The 23,091-nt window shown below is 40.9% G+C and overlaps 1 protein-coding gene and 1 pseudogene across 1 annotated transcript in view; both read right to left on the bottom strand.

Moving 5' to 3' along the window:
• Positions 1-23,091, bottom strand: part of LOC139454193 (uncharacterized) — a 182,715-nt gene that overhangs the window by 48,120 nt on the left and 111,504 nt on the right. The window lies entirely within an intron of this gene.
• LOC139444251 (uncharacterized) lies at positions 6,528-8,176 on the bottom strand (annotated as a pseudogene).

Here is a 23,091-nt window from a genome sequence, read left to right as displayed (position 1 = left end):
CACCACGGGAAAGAAAGGACGCACAACACCATGAGACCTAAGTACTACTGGCCCTAATTTTTACAGCGATATTGCTACTTATGTCCAGACGTGTGAGGTTTGTCAACAGACCATGGCAAGAAGGTACCACTCCGTCCACTACTTGTAGAAGAGGTCTTCACCCGATGGCACGTTGACATTCTCAGTCCCCTGCCAACAACACCAGACAAGCAAAATATATTGGTCATCACAGATGCATCATCTAGATGGTGTAAAGCCTTTCCACTTCGGAACCAAGAAGTCAAAGAAGTAGCAGATGTTCTCGTCAGAGAAATATTTTGTCGGTATGGCGCTCCAAGGACCTTAATTTCAGACAGAGGTCAGAACTTCATGTCCAAACTTATCAAAGCAATTTGTGAACTTTTGGCAATTACATTTACCCATACCAGCCCATACCATCCTCAAAGATACAGCTGTGTAGAAAGGCTCAATTCATATATCAATCAATCACTAAGAGCCTATTGTAACAAGTCTCAAAATGATTGGCCCCGTTTTATTCCTGGCATCATGATGGCCTATCGGATGGCCCCAAATTCATCAACACAAAAAAACAACATATGTTATGCTTTTTGGCCGAGAAATGAGAGCTCCACAAGATGTAGCATTAATTCCAAAAGAAAATTTAGGCCACAATAACAAAAGTTATCTTTCAAATTTGCTTGAGGAGCTGGAAATCACTAGAACAATTGCAGCTGAAAACACTGCGCGGGCTAAGGAGATGTATTCCGAACACTATAGTAGAAAGGCTAAAGAACCAGAATTCGCCCCAGGTCAAAGAGTTTGGCTTTATTGTCAAAAAGTATATATATTTACCCACAATAACCCCCGGTCGACTACATTCCCACCCCCTTAAGTCAAAAAGTTCCCCTTTTTGCCACCTTCAAAAATACCAAAAGCAAAAAACAAAACAATTCTAGATAAATCAACAAGTGTAAATATATAGAAAAACCTGTAGATTATATCAAAACAAATAAAAAAATAAATAACCGGATTTAGGCACAAAAATGCGAAGAAATGCGATTTCTGTTTCTCAATCACTAGAGAAGCTTGTGAGCACTTCTTGATCTTCCACGTCTTGTGCCTCTCAGCTCAGGCGTCATTTTGGTTGAGCCGACCGTAATTGAGCAGCCTGCTCACGTTGTACTCTTCTAGGCCCTGAGACAGGGTCTCTCCGTGGCAGCAAACAGTCTCCTGGATCATGGAACTGGCGGTTCCTCCTCTGCACAATAGTGATTATTCCTGGAAGGGAATGAGTCTGCTCATGTTTTAATGCCTCTGGTTTATGCTGGAAGACCCTCCGGCAGATGGAGCACTCCCTCAGATTATGGTTAGGGCGGTGTGCCCAGACCCAATGGTCCACCATCTGCCGGTATTTCGTGAAGTGTCTGCTTGTGCAACCCTCCACGGCACATGTCATGCCTTCGTCTGGCCAGATAAGCCGTTTCCTTTCATTAAACTCAGCCATTTCGGCCTCACTGACTTAAACTTGCAGTTCCATCTGAAAGCAGAACTTGAAAAGCAGACCTATTCCCAGCGAAAAAATATATAGTGGTCAAGTTTGCCCTTCCGGAACCCCTTCAAGAAAAACAAAACAACCCCAAAACAACAACAAACACAATCAAACGACAATGGAACTATCTACATATCACTGAACACCAACCCCCTCCCATCTAACTGGGACTAAACCTTATTCGCAGTTTGATAGTCCTCCCTGCACGAGTTCTCACAGCTTCGGGAGATCCTACTCCCCCCTCTGTAAAGGATCCCTCCGTGTCCGCAAATGTGAGGTCTTGATTCAACCAATTCCTGGGACATGGAGAACCCTCAAATGGTTTTAGTTGATCAACATGAACGCTGATAACTGGCTTCCCCGGACTCCTCTAGATTCGATATGTTGTAGGGGACAGCTGACCTACTACCAAATAGGGCCCATCCCATCCCAACCCTAACTTCTGATTGTCCTTAGGCGGATACCATCGCCAAACAAAGGAGCCTCCTTCATAAGATCTAGCCTTCAACTTGTGATCATAGTTTCTCTTTTGTAATTGAGCGGCTTTACCTAACTGGTCATTTGCAAACTGAAATATGCCTTGCGTGGTCTCCCTCAACCATATCACATATTCACTAGGGCAACAGTCACAATCAGTTGCAGGTGGAGTACCCACCATGAGATGTATCGGTAGACTTACTTCTCGACCCAACATCATTAGATTGGGTGAGCAGTGAGTGCTCTTGTGCTCGGAGGCTCTATATGCCATAAGTAGGTATGGTAGATGGTCATCCCAATCTAAGGGTTCTTGATCAGAGTAAATGCTGAGCATCTGCTTTAAGGTCCTATTGAAGCGTTCAACTAACCCGTCTGATTGAGGTCTATAAGGGGTGGTTCTAGTTTTATCAATCCCTAACAAATGGCACACTTCTTTGAATAAATGAGACTCGAACTCTCTCCACTGATCGGTGTGAATCTGTTCAGGACATCCAAATCTACAGATTACTTCAGACACTAACTTGTCAGCGACAGATAACGCTGTGTGATTTCTCAAGGCAAACACTTCCTTCCATTTGGTGTGATAATCTCCAACTACCATAATGTACTCATTGCCATTTCTACTTATAGGTAAAGGACCAACAATATCTATGGCCAGACATTCCATAGGAGCCCGTACAGTAAACTGTTGTAATGGAGACCTGCCTCGTCCTGGACCTTGTTTACAGCGTGCACACAAGTCACAAGATTTCAACCATCTTTTAATGTCTTCAGACATTCCTGGCCAATAAAATCTGGTTTTGATAGATGTCATAGTTTTATCTCGACCGAAGTGCCCAGCTGTACGTGAAGTATGCAAATGTTCAAAAATGGATGTACGTACAGCGGTTGGTGCTACCAACTATAAACGAGAGCCAAAAATATCAGATTCTACCTGATGGTACAACAGTATATTCTCCAGCCTAAGATCTTGCCATTGTCCCCATAGCATCTTTGCATCTGAACTCCAATCTATGATTTCTGATTTCTCAGGTTGACCACCATCCACTGACAACAACTTCAATACTGGACCTATGCCTAGGTCAGCTAATTGCCAATTGAGCAGCTCATCCCGAGTCCATACTGGTAACCAGTTAGCCATGCCACAACGAGCTGCAGAGTCACTGAATAGTCTACCGCCTACTTCAGAACTATCAGAGCCGTCATCCGTAGAATTCCCATCTTCCTCCGAAACAGTAGGTATAACATTCCTCTCCTCTACTTCAACCGGACTGACAAGTTCAGGCAGGGGTCCGGAAAATTTAAAATCCCAATCGGACATTTACATTTATGCCACGCCCCCTTCAAACAGCGTGTTTTAGTACGACTTTTTACACACAAATTACAAGTTGTTACGTATTCATAATATGATGAATTATGAATTGTTTCAATTTAAATTGTTTAATTCACCGGACAATTAATAACAAATAATATCATTTTAGATATATATGGAAAACATACGTTTGTTTCTGTTATAATAACGATCTGTCAACGTTGTGAACGGTCTAATTAATATTCATGAGTCTGCTCAAGTGTACGCGTTGTAACATTTGGATCGAGACTATTATCCCATATTTGGTTATCATGTGACCTCACGGGAAAAGTTGTTTTTTTTAAACTAAAGATTATTTAAAAACAAGACAGATAATATAATCATAAATCCTAAACTATCGTTGATAGCAGTAGTTATTTGAATACTTTTTCATCTGTACTTAATTATTGACCATAAAGAAATTTGATATCGATCGTCCGAGAAAGCAAAATGGCGGTCAATCAAGATTCAATATACGACTAGCTACTGAAAACAATAAAATCTGCAAATCCTCGTTGTATGTCAACCAAGTGAAAGTCGTTAGCCACGACTTACAAAATGATCATTCAGACTTTGAGGGTTTGGCAGATCTGCTCGACTGATCTGCATCGGTCGACTGGCTGTCGTCACGCTTTCGCTTCTTGACTGAGGTTACGTATCGTTGCATTGGGAGGATAATGAGGTACATCGATGATGCAAGGTATTTATGTACAGTTGTAAACACATTTTACTCAAATCAACAAGTTGTTCTCAGTAATAAATCCTCGATTAATCAGTGTCAACTCAGTTTATTGCCTATTACAGTGATTGACCGATTGGACTATCATTCTAGGTACGATGTATTTACAGCAATCAAAACAAACAAAGCTTGTCAGTGTAGATAATCTTCATTGTGTTACAACTGCAGACAGAAATTGCTCAGTCCTAACAGTTGATCATGTCCGGTCAAAATTTAAGAATGTCCGGACAGAAAAATTTAAATGTCCGGTAAGCAATATTTTAGACCGGACATTTGAGATTCCCAACCGGACATGTCCGGCGCATATGACGGTTTCCGGACCCCTGGGTTCAGGTGACTGAACACGGCTTTCTGCAACTTGCAGATCATCAATAGGCTCTATGGATGTGACCAACTGACTATCATGCTGACTACAAGCCAAATCTGAAGAATGACAATCAAGATACTTCTCAAATGTACACCTTCGCTGTGACCTACGTGACAACGCATCTGCATTCTGATGCTTTCTACAAGGCTTATACTTGATCTCAAAATCATAGGTTTCTACAACACTAAGCCACCTTGCTAATATTCCTTCTGGATCCTTGAAGTTTTGCATCCAAATCAAAGGAGCATGATCCGTGCGCAAAACAAACTTTCTGCCATAGAGAAAGTGTCTAAAGTGCTTAAGGAATGTTACCACTGCCAGAAGCTCACGTTTGGTTGTGCAATAGTTGCGTTGCGACTGTCCCAGAGTATGACTGGCATACGAAAGAACATTTTCCTCTCCTTCCTGCACCTGAGACAATACTGCACCTATACCGAACCCGATAGCATCTGTATCAAGCACATAAAGGCCTTCGTCTTGAGGAAAAGCAAGTACTGGAGCAGTTACGAGACATTGCTTTAACTGATCAAACACCTTCTCACAATCCTTAGTCCATTGAAATGGTATACCCTTTCGAGTGAGCTGCACCATAGGAGAAGCGATATCCGATAAGTTAGGTACAAACTGCCTGTAGTAACCTACAAGACCTAAGAAACTGCAAATATCTGACCGGGTCTCCGGTCTAGGCCAACTTTTGACAGCTTCTACCTTTTCTGGACTACATCTAAGACCATTGGCTGAGACTATGTGTCCTAGAAAAGCAACTTCAGGTTGAAAGAGCGTACACTTTTTACGTTTGAGTTTCAAATTAGCTTGTCTAAACTGAATGAAAACTAACCTGAGATTGTTTAAAGCGGACTGAAAATCTGACCCAAAAACGATGACATCGTCAAGGTAACACAGACACTTTTTCCACTTTAATTTTCCCAGTACCCTGTCCATCAATTTCTCGAAAGTAGCTGGAGCGTTAGTGAGTCCAAACGGCATGACATTGAACTGATGGAGTCCGACATGAGTAGCGAAAGCAGTATATGCTTATCTTTCGGATCCATTTTGACTTGCCAATATCCAGTGACTGCAAGTGACTAGGTAAGCCCTGGCCTTCAGCATTAGCGGTAACAACATCCTCACACGCAACCACCTGCTCTACCATGCCAACTGTATCCATTACGGATGAACTATCGATGGTTACCCTCTTGCTATTCATATTCAGCACTGAAATGACTACTACATCCTTGTCAGGTTGGACTAGACTCCTAGCCACAAAAATTCCCTTGTTGCTCCAATAATTGTTTGGCTCAACCAAACCCGAATCAGCACCAAATGAACCGTCAACAGTACATTTGATTAATTTCTCAGAATTCTCAGGAACAGTAACCTTATCAATAATTCTGACCCGTGCACAATTGCTTGTGTTCAATTTGTACAACTTGAGCCTACCTCTAGATATAGACAGTGTCTTTCGTCTCACATATATCCTCACCATCATAATCCTCCAGGAAATCCATGCCAAGAATACTACCCATAGTACCCAAATCTGCAACCACAAACTCTTGTTGAAACTGCACGTTTCCAACACAAAACTCAAAACAAGCAGAACCACAATCAACTATAGGTGTACCGTTGGCCGTAAAGAAATCTTTATGAACTTCCTTTAGCTTATCATCCTGTAAATCCAGTTTAAGGACATCATCTTGTGAGATAATCGAGACTGGAGACCCAGTATCCAACAACAGTCTTGAGGTAACCCTTTTCATCAGAACATCTATATACAAACATTTCTGAGGCTTCAAAGAACGCAAAACAATTTTCTCCCGTGGACTAGACATACCAGTCCGTGTTGACGAAGATGACTTCATCGGTTTCCCTACACCTGATGCTGACAAAGATAACCTCTCCCCTAACTCAACACCATGGAGTGAAGATTGCTTCACCAAGGGATCTACACTATTCCCTACCTACTTAGGTAAATCTACTTGCACTCCAATATCAACAGTTAAAATAGTTTTGTCTTTCACTTCAGGTGAAGATAACTTCAGCGGAACTACATCTTCACGTGGCCTACCCATCTGTCCAACATTGGCTGAAATCCCAGCCTCGATCGCATCCGCACCTAGTTTCCCGATTCAGGTTTATTGGTAACAAACTGATCTGGTAAACCCAGCTTTGATAAGTAAGGACACCTATCACGAAAATGACCTGGTTGATTGCAGACATAGGAGGTATTGCGCCTAACACTACGTAAGCTACGTTTGAAACTTTCCAGACGATCATCGATCAACTTGGCAACTGCCTCAAGTGTCACCCCAGTACTACCAACTGGTTGAACAGTTTGATTGATTCCTGCTACTCTGTCTAAGGTTTCAGGTTTCTTTCTCCTGCTACCATCGACAGCTTCAAACTCCATGGCGTATGAAATAGCATTTTCAAGTGTTTGGGGATGTACAAAAGTGTCATGTTTCCTCATGTCAAAGCTATGCAGGCCAGTTAAGAACTGATCAATTAAATGTACCTCTAGTGATGAATAAGTGCTGGTAGGGTAAGCTAAATTTGCTAATCTCCGGAGCTGATACCCATAATCCGAAACTGTTCACTTCTATAGGCTACATTACGTTCTACTGGGTTGAAACGCTGACTCAATGCATTTTTGACCGCCTGATAACTATTGAGTTGTCCTAACGTAAGATTATTCAAAAGTTTTTGTGCTGCGCCTCTCAAACACATACTAAGTTGTTGAGCCTTTTCATACTCGGTCCACCCATTCCATGAAGCAACTTGTTCAAAATGAACAATATAATCTTGCCAATCACATGACGTCCCGTCAAATTTGTCAGGTCTAACTTCCCGATGAGAAACCCTAGTCTTCTCAAATTCTGACAAAACAGTGCCTGCTGTATTTAATGACCTTGCACTATCACAACCTCTGGGTCTCGGAAAATCAACCCTTGACCTATCCTGTGACATTCCTGGTGTACTGAAATGAACAGAACGGCCACCCGTCATGATGCCGTCTGGAAAAGAGTGACCCAATAACGGATAATTAGCGTTCCGATGTGCAGGTGCGTTATAGCTTGACCCCAAATATGTATCCCTGTATCCCAGTGACAGTAGAATTATAGATATATTTGACTAAAGGTCAGATGTTATACTGACGTATTTTGCGTTGTGTTTTCTTCTCTCTGGGCAGTATTCTTATGTCTCTACATTCTAGGAGGCTCCTGACCGGGTTATCAATTCTAATCAGAAAGAAAACACAAAAAACGGAGTTAGGTTTAAAGTTTATTTAACAAAACAAAAGGGGCAAAATCCTAACCTTATCTATTCCCTACGTAATTTTCCCCCTTCCCTACCTACTTAAACCTATTCAACCGTATAACTTAAACTTGTACTATTAACCACCCGTCTAACTTAACTCCCCAAAGTAAAACGTCTATAAACAAACCTATTCAATCACTACTCTACTTTTCCCCTACCCATACATCTTAATCTAACACCCCAATGAAAGCCCTAAAATAATAATGAATGATCCTGATTCAGGACGCGGGAGTCGACCGTGCTTACCAGGTACTGGTGAGTGACGACTGACGATTCCCTACCCAGGATAGGCTTATAAAGCCAACACGCGGACCTTGTGACCAGGAAAACGGACACAACCAATGAACACGCTCCTTACATCTCGGCTCTCTCAATCATGATTCAGGAGTCATGGATGACAATGAGGAACCAGTCAATGATACTCAGCTTGACAGCAACAATTCCCCATCAACAAGTTCAACTTACAAAGCCACTGATCAATCACCTCTACGACAGAAAGGTGATTAGGTCAATTCCAAAACCAGGCAGGCACTTCCAGCAACAAGAATACGAAGCAAAAGACCCCAACAAGAAGAAAAACCCTGCTCCAAATACAACAGCTAAACCTGCAAGTTTCAGCACAACAATTACCAAGGAAAATCATGCCACACCAGGTCCTAGTGCTCCAACCAAGGTAAATGAAAAGGTAAACAAAGGGAAAAGAGGAGTAAATAGTAAGCATCACCAGCCAAAATCCAGAAAACAACTTGACAACAGCCAGATACAACCTCCAAGTCAGAGTCCAACATTAGGTAATCAAACCAAGGATATCCCTCAGGTTTTCAATCCAGAGGACATCCACTCAATTGTAAGTTCCAAGAGAGAAAATGGCAAAATCTATTAAAGAGTGAAATGGAAGGATCCAGAAAGAGGAAACACATGGGAGTATGGCAGCAGCATTCCAGACTCCATTCGGAGAGAATTTCACCTCAAAAGAAGTATGTCAGGTAAACGAAGGAAAAAGCCACTCCAAAAGCATAGGTTCTTCAATCAGCCTAATCAAGATTCCAATGTTAATTCCATTCAACCCTGCTCACAAACACCTTGTTTCCAACCATACCATAAACATTTAAGACAAATATCTCATGCTGTGGAAGAAGTAATAGGAATCGAAATTACCACTGATAACGACTGCAATGTAAAAGTACGTACTTCAGATCCCACATGTTCACCTTCTACGATTTACTTTGAATCTGCCTGCCCATGCCTTATAGCAAATTACCTAACTGAAAGTTGGGATGATCTCCTTGAAGTCACAGATGGACTAATGCCAGAGCTTTTTGACCCATTCCCTAGACCATACCCACCCATATATGCTTCCAAGAAGGTATATGACCGACAACTAGACTGTGATGTCATACTGTACAAAACATATGACGATACGAGCCCATTCACACCTTATCATTTGGATTACACAAATCATGTTTAAACAAGACAGGTAGGTGACTTCCTGAGAAGAATACAAGCAATGAACAAAGAGAGTGTTCCTCCCCACCTCACACAGCGCTACCTCGATGACAAGGAATGATATCGCTGAATGGTTAAAACTCTATGGACACAAACCTCAACATTATGCTCTGTATCATGTGTCTCAACTACGAATCTATAAATCCTAAAGGGTTATTTTTTCACATATAGAAAGGGGAATCATCAACACATTTAGATACCGTGCTACAACCTCATACCATAGACCCAGTCTACCATACCAGGATCAACTCCCTATATATGTCTGTAGATGCAAAATGAACATATTCTTGACCAAATTCAAAATCTCCTGAATAAACGGTGCAAATCACTAAATGGCTATATTAGCGGTATCTTGTTATGCTTATTTGTGTCAAGTTTTTCTTTTACTTTGGGTTATCTAAACACACCAGTTGTGAACAAATGGCATGAGCCTGACCATCTGAGTTATTTGTATCACAACAAATTTTGAGCATTGACCTGATCAAACAATCTCAAAAGTGAAGAGACTTGAGCCAACCAAAGCGAACAATAACGAATCGAAATGAGTAAAACCAAAGCGAATCAAACCGAAGCGTAATGAATTGCATTGATCCAAATTGAAACAAGCCAACCAAGGCGAACCAAAACGAATCGAAATGAATCAAACCAAAGCTAATCAAACCATACTGAAGTGAAATTAACTGAATTGAACCGAACCTTATTGCAAATCGAAATGAAATGAACCAAACCAAAGCAAACCATACTGCTTATCGAACTGAAACCGTACTGAAGCGAATCAAACCATGCCAAAGCAAAATAAACCGAATTGAACCGTACGAAACCAAACCGTATCGCATTGAACCAAATTGAAACGAACGAAAATCGAAGCAAAACAAAGAGAAACAAACCGAATTGAAATAAAGCAATCCTAACAACCGAGATGAACCAAAGCAAAGAAAAGGCAAACCAAAACAAATAATTCTAAAAAGGATATACATAAGTTCTAACATTTTACTAATTGTATTCCTTATTAGTGTAATTGATCAATGCACTTGTTATATGCTCATGCACATATATGTATATATAATGTATCTAATGATTGTATCCAAAAATAGAAGGATATTATTAATCTATGATATACTCAGTGTAATTTGTCGCCAATACATTCTTCCTGGTCATGACACCATTTGGTAATAATTATGTCCTGATTTTTTACATCATAATTATCATATTTGTTTTATTTTCTACTTATTACATAAGTATGGGTAATTTTTATATATGACATATTATTTGAACATGCTAACTCTCTTTTCTTTGTTTTCCATGTAAAACCTCTATAATGCATAATGGACACAGCCATCTATCCTAAACCTCAAACCAGGATGTGGAACTATCTCAAGGCCTCCTACATCACCCATAAACCACCAGTATAGAGTGCCAAGAAAAGCCAGCTCCACATCCAGATTCCCTGATGCCAGCGGAAAGGACTTTTACATTATGTTTCCTTATACCAAAGAGACTCTATAATATTTGTGATTTACTATACTACCAGTTTAACTTAAAGGGGCACTGATCTAACGCAATTCCCCGGGACTGGTTGTTGCCTTTGTTATTGTTTTTTCCCAGTGAGTACCCGGATGTATAGCAGAAATCTAGACTAGCTCGCGACCTCTGCTGCGCCATTCGTAAGCACATTAGTCACTTTTATGGATACCGGTAGTAATAAGAGCGTATGGTCACATTGATCAACAAAATGAAATACAGTTTTCGAGATAATAAGGAAATGTAGGTATCTTTGTGGGTAGCATCGGTAATGGTGACGAAGTTTTGATAAGTCACTTGCTTGGTAATTTTGCGATTTTCGTTTACACTATTTTGACTTGCAACACAAAGTAAATATTTCACCTGAGCATTGCTTTTTTTATAGTGTGTATATTTTTTTTACTGTCAAAATGTGTAACATATTTATTAAACGTCTAAATATTCAGTTATTTTACAAAGTGACTGAAACACATTTCCATCAGTATTATCATGAAATCAAATTCCATACATTTTGATGTTTAATGTCATCACCAAGAGACTGAAAATGTTACGTTGAAAAGTACATTTCTTTGTTGTTTGGCTTCTTATCCTACATAACAATCTGTTGTGATGTTTGTAGGCCCTTTTGATCGTCTTAATCAATCTGGACAGATTTTTTAGTCAAAATGACTGAAATATTTACACATTTTATAAATTGCCTGAGAGAATCACATTTTACAAATTGACGGTAATCTATACACGCTTACAAAGGAAATGACCTGTGAAAACAACGTCTATCGCGCATTGAAGAATTTCCCAACCAAGACGTAGAGAAACAAGAACGAATCGGTTCAAATGAAGGAAAACAAAATGCAAATACCATAATTACAACTTAACAAATTTATGTGTATAAACAGGCAGCTTCCTTGTTCGAGGAATGTATCCGTGAATATCCACACAAAAAAATAATATCCCACTCGTCTGCAGCTATACAAAATAACTTATTCGATGTCACGTGTCTCTGTAACTATCAAATATTCTAAAAGATATATATCGTTTCGGGATATTATAACCAGTGTTCGTTTCTCAACTGATCACTTGATTGTTTCAGGTGTTTCACATAGGTGTCAAGTCTCAAGGGTTGGCTGAGAAAGGCCACGTGACAACTATTTTCATTACATCCACGGTTCCTAAAAAATCCATTGAGTTTGATAACAATGAGCAACCAATCAACGTATTATTAGTTAACCCTTTGAACAAAGTATGTTGTTTTTACATCGGCACTTCACGCCATGATATGAGTGTATTCCCTTTGTTTTAGTAAACCTAGACATGTAAACACTCACTTTTGACATATCAACTGTGCAAGATAACAGTGATTAATCAATCAACGTATTTTCTGTTAATCCTTTGATGACTAGGAACGATCCGTTGATTTACCAAAAAAAGTAAATCAACTGATCATTCATCTCTTGCTGGGCTGCCACGTGCATATTACATAACGCACATTTCACCTCACTTCAAACCTGGATTTAGATTGAATAATTGCCCCAGACACAATAAATGCCAAATGGGAACCTTTGTCAGGTAATCTAAGTGGCGCTACCACTAATTCTACCATGAATTTGGAATTTACTCGATTCTGATTGGTCAATCAGAGGCTATTAAATCACAATAAACCCCCTCTGATTGAAACAGCTGGTTTGACGGCCGCATCACCGCGGAAGCTAATATTCATAGAATAGTGCTATTTTCAGTCATTGTCGGTAGGCATATTTGAATAACTATATCTACAATTACCGGTTACAAAATGCACAGATGCGGTTACTACAATATTCAAAGGATGTGTGACAATACATTTCGTGCAGAAAACACGACAGAAATCAACAAAGGGAATGTATTTACGTTTTGGAGACAACAGAGAGCTTGAAATTTTGGCGCTTTTCTATATACGACTGTGACGTCATATCTTTAGCATCACAATGAGCAATATGACGTCATAATGGTGACGTGCGATGTAGAGCGAAAGCCTTGCAAAGCTTGCTTTGTTTTCTTTAGGGATGCCCACCTCATGTTAGCTTACCAAGTTGCCGTGCTTATATGCTTTCAATGCCTGTCATATGTTCGAGTGAAGTATTACGGTGTAAACAAACTGCTTGAGTATATACAACACCATATTTTGTTCGGTGATTCTGTAATGCAGATCGATAACCCACTCAAAACACTGAACTCAACCCTTGCCGCTTCACTCAGTATATTTGCTAACACCAAACAGTTCGCATTTCTTTTAGTCATGGTAGAATGGAGATAAACATACTGTGTTTTCAATGTAGAGCTAGGCTACCTGTAGATTTAACCCCGCTAAGTTTAACATTTGAAAGTTCAGTTCCAAATTCAATTTAGCAGGGTTAAATCTACAGGTAACCTAGCTCTACATTGAAAACACAGTATGTTTATCTCCTAATTGTACCTGTAATAAATTCATTAACTGAGCATCAAGAGAATGACGACAAATACACAAGTGTAGGGTTATACGAGAAAACGTGGATGACAACAAGGGAGTAGTAATCGTATTATCGACGCAATGCGAAATCAGAAAATGCTTTCACTGCATGGATACTTTTTTTAGTATTAAACTATAACCATCTGGGGTATTCCAAATGAAGACTTCCGATGAGCTCCGCCGTTCTTTTTGTCTGTTTGTTTAGGCTGAAGAAATTAATTGACATGCGCCCTTTGTCGAATCTTTATAGATCACAGTTAACCAATCAGTGTTTATGCAAAAATGCGTAAAACAAATATTGCCTCCAGCCTCCAAGTTTATTTAGCTGTCCTTGCAGACGGTAGCCCAGTCTCTGGACACGCTCAGTTGCGTTGCGTATCATCCGGGTACTCACGGGGGAAAAAACAATAACAAAGGCAACAACCAGTCCGGGGAATGGCGTTAGATCAGTGCCCCTTTAATACATTGTCCATCGAAGCCATAACTATTTTATTTAACACGTTTGGGGTCCAATTTTTTTGGGCGGAGGGGAAGTTATCATGATATAACATTTATACTAAGTTTTCCTATAATAATTAGATCCACATCAAGTGCTTTTATGAGTTATCATGGTGTAATATTAATACATCATTTCATATAATTATAGTTTAGCAAGTAATATACATATCATCAGGTAAAATGCTTATATAAAATATCAGTAGTTTCAGTTATAGCTTTTTAGAGAGATGCTAGTCTAAGGTAACGAGAATAGATTTAAAGCTTTTAGATAAATACTAGCCTAAGGTATCAAGATCCCATCTCCCAGACATAATATTCAATAAGACAAAAGATATGTCTACATAGTCTTATAGATTGCCTTCAACTACTTTATTTAAGTAAATCTGTCGTCACCTATATTAGAACATTCAGCAATTACTTCAATTTAGACTCATTAAGGATTAGCCCCCATACAAGCTCATCTATAGTGACACCATAATCTCTTTCCAAGCACCCAGTAAATATGTCAGCAGGATTAGTGCCAGTCCAACAGGATTAACAGGATTGAGTATTCCTCTCTGTCTAGCCATTCATTAACCATAGGGGACACCCCATAGTGTATCAACCAATCATATTCCTGTTTATTGTTCTAATTTTTTTTAAATACATACAGAAGCAAATTGTAAAGCAGAAGGGGTTTGACGCTCATACCAAGCAGGTCTCTCTTCCACAGGCCAGAGGGTTGTACCGACTCTCTGTTGCACCCTCAGCTATATTCTAAGATATTTTAAATTGTTCATTGTTAATTGTTCTTGTAAATAAAATTGTAATTAGTCTCCTGTGACTCCAGTTCTTTGCTGACTAATTCCCCCAAGAAAACAAGCACGCCATTTGGAAGGTTTTGTTCGTCCGAACAGAACCATAATAATACCATAATAGATGCATGATGCAGGTACATGTGATCTCGTCTTCTTAACGTTCACTTACTTCATTAGTGCAGGCGCTAGTCCTGCACCATGACTGTGGAATATGTTTATTCTATGAAAAAATATTAATCTAGAAATGCATACCAAAGCAACCCTAGCCAGCTCTAGCTAGCTCTATTCCACATAGGGAGTTTAAAAAAAGAAATTGGAGTCAAGAAGGATATTGTGTAATTTGTAAGATTTCATAGACTAAATGTTAGTCTATGCAGGCACACACGCATAACTAACCACAAAGACATGAGAATGTTTCAATTGTAGCCCTACCACCTTCAGAGACCATTTATAAACAACCGGTATCGATACATAACATGTTCTCTGATCTCGAATCCAACGTAACAAATTAATTTAATACTGCATAGCAATCCTATTGCGGTGAAGGAATGTTAAGAACAAGACGACAAAATGATTGCCTAGTGTAATGTGTTTGAAGTGATTATTCTATATTCTAAGCAAACACAATACCACAGGATATGTGAGATGTTGCTGACGAAGAAATATGATCTTACATCGCAAATAGATGGGAATCCTTGATCCTTACACAAACCAATCGATATTGTTAATATCTGTTGCACTTCTGTCCTGATGACCATGAGTATTACATGTGTTCTTAAATGTAAAGACGTCTTAAATGCAACTGGTTAATGCTGCTATTCAATTGTCTGCACATAATCTACCCTACTCCAAAATACAAGCGTCTCTTTGATAGGCATTATGAATACAATTTGCTGGAAGGTGGATTTCATCCTCTACATTTCTGTTGTTATATAACGCATGGCTCTTCCTGTTATTTCGTGCACCTGCTTAGCATTGTAAGTAGACAATGAAATTAACTATCCGAGTTGTCTCGCTATAAGTTACATAATGAACTGTGGGTTGCTTTTTATTGGAGTAGATATTCTGAGTATATTCATTGTGAATAATGAATAATGCTTCAGTCTGATTCACTCTCAAATGTCTAGAGAATAAAGAATTCATTAAATCACAACTCTATCTAGCTCTAAAACCTGCAGACCCTGCGTATCTGAGACACTCAACATGTGCATATGAGCATCAACTTTTGCACAAACCAAGTGTAGCAGTTGTTTGTCTGATTAACGAGCAGAAACTCATCTTACAACTCACCACTATGTGGAACAGATAAACAACAGAGTATTTGAACTATCATTTTAAAACCGTGTAAGTATCATGTCTTTGAAAAGCATTTACAAGTGAAACACATAAGGAAGACATATTTATCTTGGGGAACACAACGTTTCGGAGTGTATACTTACTCAGTACAAAGAAACTTCATCGATGTCACATGTCTTTGTAACAATATAAAATTTAAAAATATATAGTGTTTTGGGATATTATAACCCGTGTTCATCTCTCAACTGATCACATAAGTTTGTTTTAGGTGTTTCACATAGGTGTTAAGTCTCACTGGTCAGCTGAGTCAGCACACGTGATAACTAGGCCCAAGGCTCTTTACAAAATCCCTTGAGTTATACAACAATGAGTAATCAATCAACATATTGTCGGCTAATCCTTCGAACAAAGTATGTTTTTGCAAACCTACATATATAAACACTTACTTTTGACAAATCCATTGTGCAACATGACAGTGATTAATCAATAGACGTATTTTCGGTTAATCCTTTGATCAACGTTTTTTTGCAGCTAAAACAAATATTTCCTCTCTTGCTACGCTGTCATGTGAATATTACATACCATGCAATAAATTCACCACATCAGACCAGGTTTTACACCATTAGCCAATCAGCGAAGGCTGTTGATCGACCATTTCTGTTAACAGGGAGGGAGTTAGGTAGGAGTGATATCCAGGTATCAAAAGCAAACATAGAAGATAACTGAAATTAAAATCTACATGCACTTTGTTCACAAATCATTCAAATTCGAGAAACTATTCATCAAGTCCTCAATGATGATACTACATTTGGCCGAAATAGTTAAAACATTGTTCAGAGAACAGGGGATAACCATTACCAGTATTTTAACTGCATTGGGATTTATTATGTCACCTTTGGCTCTCGCGCTAACTGGAGGCGGTGGTACAGGTGGTGGCACACCTCCCAGTGACAAGGATGATGTAAGAGAGTGTATAAAGGCATTAGAGGAAGCACTAGGAAAACTTGCTGGGGAAGCCGCATCTGCACTTCCTGGTATAATAGGGAGTATTGTATCCTGGCTCTTGAATTTATTAGCTAAGACCGCAGCTTGGCTTCGTCAAAACTTGTGGGCACTGATTGTAGCAATTGCCAGGCTGTTGTACGTAGCTGCTGAAGACTTTTTATCCAAATCATGAGTAAGCCTGATGTGTCTCCACCTACTGTAAGCGCTGTTTTTTTCATCGGTATGTTGTTAATTTTTAGTTGCAATATGTGGCTGTTGCACCTCTGTTTTTGGTGGTTTGGAAGATGACTGTGGATTGACTACTCCTGTTTCGCCTGTGTTTTTGGTGTTAAGATCTGAATTAAAACCTAATGTTTGTTTATCGGTAGTAACCACAATTTTATTATTATAACCTACCACTTGAGTTGCATGTTACTAAGTGACATGTACAGACCAAAATATGTTCATATGCTTGCCGATTGTATGGATTGTTTGATGCATTGCATGCTTGATCCTGCAGTAATGGTGCACTTATTTCTGTAAGGATGTGCCTAATCTGATGGTACACATAAAAGAAGAAAACCGACTTACTTAGCTTGTCACGATGGTTACTAATAGATACTCCACAGCCTGTTGTGGCACACCATATAGCAAAGTTTAGCTGGTTTTGCCAGAACTGCATTGGATTAGAGAACCAATCATGAACTGTTTTAACGTTCGTTGCTGTGAACTTGAAATTTCTAAAGATAACAGGGAATTGAGTTTTAAAATGGGCACTGGAGACATCAACTGAAATCGTTGGGTGTGTAACGTGGGTTGCTTCGATACTACTGTATTAACACCTCCCATATTGAAGTTATAATATGGTATCTTTGTATATTTAATATGTATGTTACACACCCGGGAATAACAAATGGTCAGTCTATTCAACAGGTTCACGCTATTGACAACTCGGCGGGGCAACTTGAATTTGCTCTCTGCGATATAACGTATTACCCACGGTAGGCCAATATAAGTACTGCAAGAGATGATAATAAGTTATATAGAGATACGGACCCTCGCACTATATCTGATGGGTATTACAGCGTATGTTCACTCAATGATGAAATTTTTAAGCCTTTTGGAGCTAGTCTCACACAAAATGAGTCGAATGGGGTGCTGATTTTAAGCAGTGGAGCACATGCTATAAAACTTGAAAGGGGCTTTGCAAATACACTTGGATTTATAAGAGGAGAAGAGACACCCATGTTAACAGAAATGCATAAATTACCTGATATAGTTCCCTGTCATCTTGATCAGATTAGTACAACGGATAATATTCAACCTGAAAGTCTTCAACTCTGCTAAGAGCTATTCCAGTCAAAGATGAAAAATACATAGTGTTAGAACAGAATCTTTCTCATCAATACAGTATGAGAAGTTAAAGCGGGGTATCAGTACAGATCTCAAAATTTCTGTATTAGATGTAAAACATCAACCAGTACATATAGGATATTTGAGTGTGACACTCCATATTATAAATAATGGTTGATTCTTCAGTCCTGGAATGCATAACCTTAGACAATGTAATACAATTGCGCTTTCTGATCTAGGAGACACAAAAGGATTCGATAAAGCCGGTATCGAGGGCAAGTTATATGCTTTACACTTACAAGATAATGTATACAAGCGGAAAGAAGTTATATTCACAGGATCAGCATCTTATTTAGGAGATTTAAATGATGTCGACGTTAGAAGACTCCATAAAAACACTTTATACAATCTTGTTTGCAACGATAAAAAATAAATGGACTATGCTCGAAACAAAAATCGAATGGCTCCAGAATATCATCATTGCCCTACCATATGTGACGACGGGTAAGGGACATAATTTAACTAAGATAATGAACAGTTGGATTGTACTTGGGGCTTTTATTCCCTCAAAACGTAAGCGTGTGTTAGCCGCTCCCCTGCCAAATGAACCAGGTCATATGTAATTGAGTCGTTCAGCATTAAAAGATGTTAGCTTAAATTTGGTTACTGAATTTGGTTACTGAACTTAATGATGTATCGATGATGTATTAAAAAACTTTAAGGATATACCCAATGGTGCTACACTTATTGTGGGGTTCTTGTTGGGTTGGGGGATGCGCCAGAATATGTCTTCAAGATGTTACCGGGTTTATCAATTAAATGGCTTAACTAACACGAACATCAACGTTGTATTATTCTGTCAGAAATAGGGCTCTCTACAAACATTCTAAATGTCCAAGTTAATGGCCCATGGGGGAAGCATTTCGTTTACTTGGATAATTTTGCCACATAATATACATCTAATAAGGCTGAAGTATGCTCTCAAGACATCGTCGGCCGATCATTTAAAGACTCTTATACAATATGACTCTTATATATTATGAATTTATATCCAGCGCTCGATGAAGCATCTGAAAAGATGGATATACTGTTATTGGATTTCAATTACATTAAATAAGTGACATAAAACAAAAAATAGAGAAGGAGAGGGAGAGCTGTGAATGCTCTTGACGGAGTTTATACTGCACTTGTAACAGCTAACATGGGACTTGGTGCAGCCAGTGTTGGTTTATTATCAACTATAATCGCACCTATCATACATGGCATGGAAGTAGCAGCCGGAGTATCTGGCAGGAATAGCTCTTAAATTTATTTATCGTAAGTTACAAAAGAAAGCCTTAAAACATGATAGTATTCGTGTACTCGCTGAATCAAAGTTAAATAGTATTGAGGATCATATTTCAACAGCACTGGCTGATTGCAAGATATCCGAGGAGGAGTTTCGTTTAGTGTTTTCAGAACTCACCAAATACAACGCAATGAAGCAGGAGATTCGATCAAATTCTCGTAAGACCAGTGGCATTAGTGAAGACGAGAAAAAAAAGTTCCTAGAACAGGGGAGACAACAAGTGTGCCAAGTATTCCATGCCAAAACCAAAGAACTGGTTGTAGATAAAGAATAAATTGTTTCCTGGATATGCATCTTGATCCATGATGATCATTGGATCGCATCACCGGTTTTGCATAAAAAATGACCTCTGAAGTAGCATTATTGGGGGGTGAAACTGGCCTAGGTGGTAGTGAGCTAGCACCCCCATTCCCTATACTACTAGACGTATCAAGCCGAATCCGTGTAGCATGTAGCCTTCTAGTCAAAGGTGGATGTACAGGAGAGGTTGAGATGCCGGCTCTAGATAATTGAAGACGGCAGTGGTGCTAAGTAGTGGTGACCTGTTTGGCCACCACTAAAGGGCCAAAGCTGTGCATGCTTTGCACGTCTTCTAAGGCAAAAATAGTGTTGGAACGCCAGAAACAACCTTCCATAATGGCGGGTATGGAGCAGTTACTGTGAAGAACCATGGTGGAGGCGACCGCCAGTATCTCATGTGGGTTGCTGGCTCTGGAAGGATCCAGTCCCGTGGACTCATAGGCCTGGAGAATGACAGCTCAAAGCCAAAATGTGATGGTATTACGGCTGACTTCAGTCTGCAATATCGCTGATACTGTAATGAAGAGGCAACGGCATTGTTTAGGACAATCCTTGGACCGGCAGATGAAACATCGAAAAGTATCTCATGTGGGTTGCTAGCTCTGGAAGGATCCAGTCCCATGGACTCATAGGCCTGGAGAATGACAGCTCAAAGCCAAAGGGTGATGGTATTACGGCTGACTTCTGTCTGCAATATCGCTGATACTGTAATGAAGAGGCAACGGCATTGTTTAGGACAATCCTTGGACCGGCGGAAGAAACATCGAAAAGTCTCAGCACAATCCGAGGCGAAGGTAGGGCTGAACATTTTCCGTGCGCTCCTGTCATCTCCAGTGCGTAGATCTTGCTTACACGCACTTCCATGGCTAGAGCCAGGTGGAAGACTTTTCTTCTTTGTAAGGTTGTAGAATGCCGCCGAATGGAGGAGTTCAAAGGGCACATCTCTCTGGAGGGTGAGGGTGATCCCAAGCTAGAGGTCTGAACTTAGCCTTCTGGTCTTCCAATCAGAAGGAGTGAAGCAAGGCTTAGCGATCCTGGATCTTTGTCTTTTTCTGTTCTTCCGAAACTGCCAAAACAGAGTTGAGGGCCACAAGGTATGTTGTGATTGTACTTCCCTTCGGGCGACGCTTGTGAGGCAGGAAAAGAAGGAACTCGGTCAGGAATTGAGGAGACACAGGTGGAATTCTGGTAGATGGTCGATGTGCTAATGGCTAATGTAATGGCTCCGTCCGAGTATCCCCTGGCACTAAGGGCTCTTTAAAGATGTACCTTACGTTCTGTCTGGTGCTGGATGTGGTCGTTTACTGTGTGGATGAAGCAGAAGATTCAGCCAGTCTGGGAGTTGGAGAGGGTTGTCGGCGGCTATCTCTCTGAGATCGACAAACTAACCCCTCACTGGCCACGATCAACTTAAGTCAGATCGAGGCTCTGCAGTGATGGTGATCCACATATGCTGGAGGGTCTGCTTCCAATGTCAGAGGTTGTTGATATGCCAATGCTGTTGAGTGGCGGACAACAGCCCCGAGGCGACTTGCCCTTCCTGGTGCGCTCCCCATCCTTGAAGAGAGGAGTTGACAAATAGGTGTAACAAGGTTGTAAGCTCTGTCAAGGCGACGCCGTCTAAGACGTTCGACTCCACCGTCCACCATAGGAGATGGGGCTTGAGACAGTCCTGGAGGACGATGGACGCCGACAGGTCTTGGCGCTTGATGTAGGGGGCCAGGAACGTATCAGTGCAGTTGGAGCCTTCCTCTTGAGGTCAGGTCCTGTGCTGATGTTAGGAGACCTAAGAGCGCTTGCCACTGGCAGAGAGTGTGTGATTGATGGATTGTCGGGAGCAAGTGGAGTTGGAGTTTGTCCTATCGGTCTCTGGGTACAGAGAGGAGGTCTCGGTCGGCTTGAAAGAGGCCCCCAATGAATTACAGACGGAATGAAGGCGCGAGCTCTGACTTCTGTTGATTGATCATCCATCCCAGACCACCACTGGTGAAGAGGCTTGATACGGTCTGGGAGGACGATGGACGCCAACAGGTTTAGGGCGTGATGTATGGGGCCAGGAACATCAGTATCTGGTATCAGTTGGAGCCTTCCTTTGGAGGTCAGGTCCTGTGCTGATGTTAAGAGACCCAAAAGTGCTTGCCACTGGAACAGAGTGCGTTATTGGTGGTGTAACAGCAGCAAGTGTGGTTGGATTCGGTCCCACCTATCCCTCAGTCCAGGGAGGAGGTCTCGGATGGTTTGAAAGAAGCACCTTATGAATTGAAGATGGAATGAAGGCGTGAGCGCTGTCTTCCGTAGATTGATCATCCATCCCAGATGAAGGACGTTGCGTGAAGTCCCTGTGACGAGTGTGGCCATGTCCTGGTGGTTCTGGTGGTCGTCTCTATATAGTTGGAGGAAGAGGCTATTGGCTTGGTGATGCGTGTAAATCGCTACGGGGACTAGGAAATTTCAAATGGGAGCACCGCCCATGAAGATGAAGCGGAGGATCATAGGATGGTACAAAGGAGCCCTCTGGGCCTGACTGGTTTCCACTAGATCGGTGAACCGGAGAGCGACATCGGGAACAGAGGACTTGCTTGAATGAGAGGACTTGCTGCTGCTGTGTTGTGAGGAAGTTCAAGGTGAAGACAAGGCACAAGACCGGGTGGACCTGGAGGTAGACGCACTGCTAGGTGTGTGTGAGGGCACCTGTAGAGATGCTTGTAGAGGCTCTTGTAGGGACACCAGTAGAGACGCCTCTGAAGAAGCCAGGGTAGGCAACTGGAAAGGCGCTTGTAGAGACACTGAAGGAGCTGGGGGACCTGAGATCTTGGCCAAAGCCCAAGGTTCCAGGAACTGAGGCAGGGAGTGCTGGAGCAGCTCTAGATAATGGAGCCATGGAGAAGAGTCAATGTACGCCATCTGCTGAGGGGGACAGCTGTTGGTAGACGGGAAGCCCAAAGCCCAGCGACGCTTGTAGTGTAGACTGCATAGGCGCCATGGAGTACTGGAAAGTCTGCTGCTGTAGAGGTGCAGAGTGATCCATAGATGCTGCACCAGGTGTCATCATGCAGGCTACAGTCGTGTCGTTGGGGTCAGCATGAGTGTCAAGGTGGAGACGACAACTGAGGTGGAATGTCTGCATGCGTCGAGACCAGGCTAACAGGTGACGTGGCCAGCGGGGTAGCAGGCTCAGAAACGTCTGACATTTTTTGCTTGCGTTTAC

This window comes from Haliotis cracherodii, unplaced genomic scaffold (assembly GCF_022045235.1).
Source record: "Haliotis cracherodii isolate W230 unplaced genomic scaffold, xgHalCrac1.p SCAF_10, whole genome shotgun sequence".
Taxonomy (NCBI): Eukaryota; Metazoa; Mollusca; class Gastropoda; order Lepetellida; family Haliotidae; genus Haliotis; species Haliotis cracherodii.
Note: the sequence above shows the minus strand (reverse complement) of the source record. Positions and strands in the feature narration are given on the sequence as shown.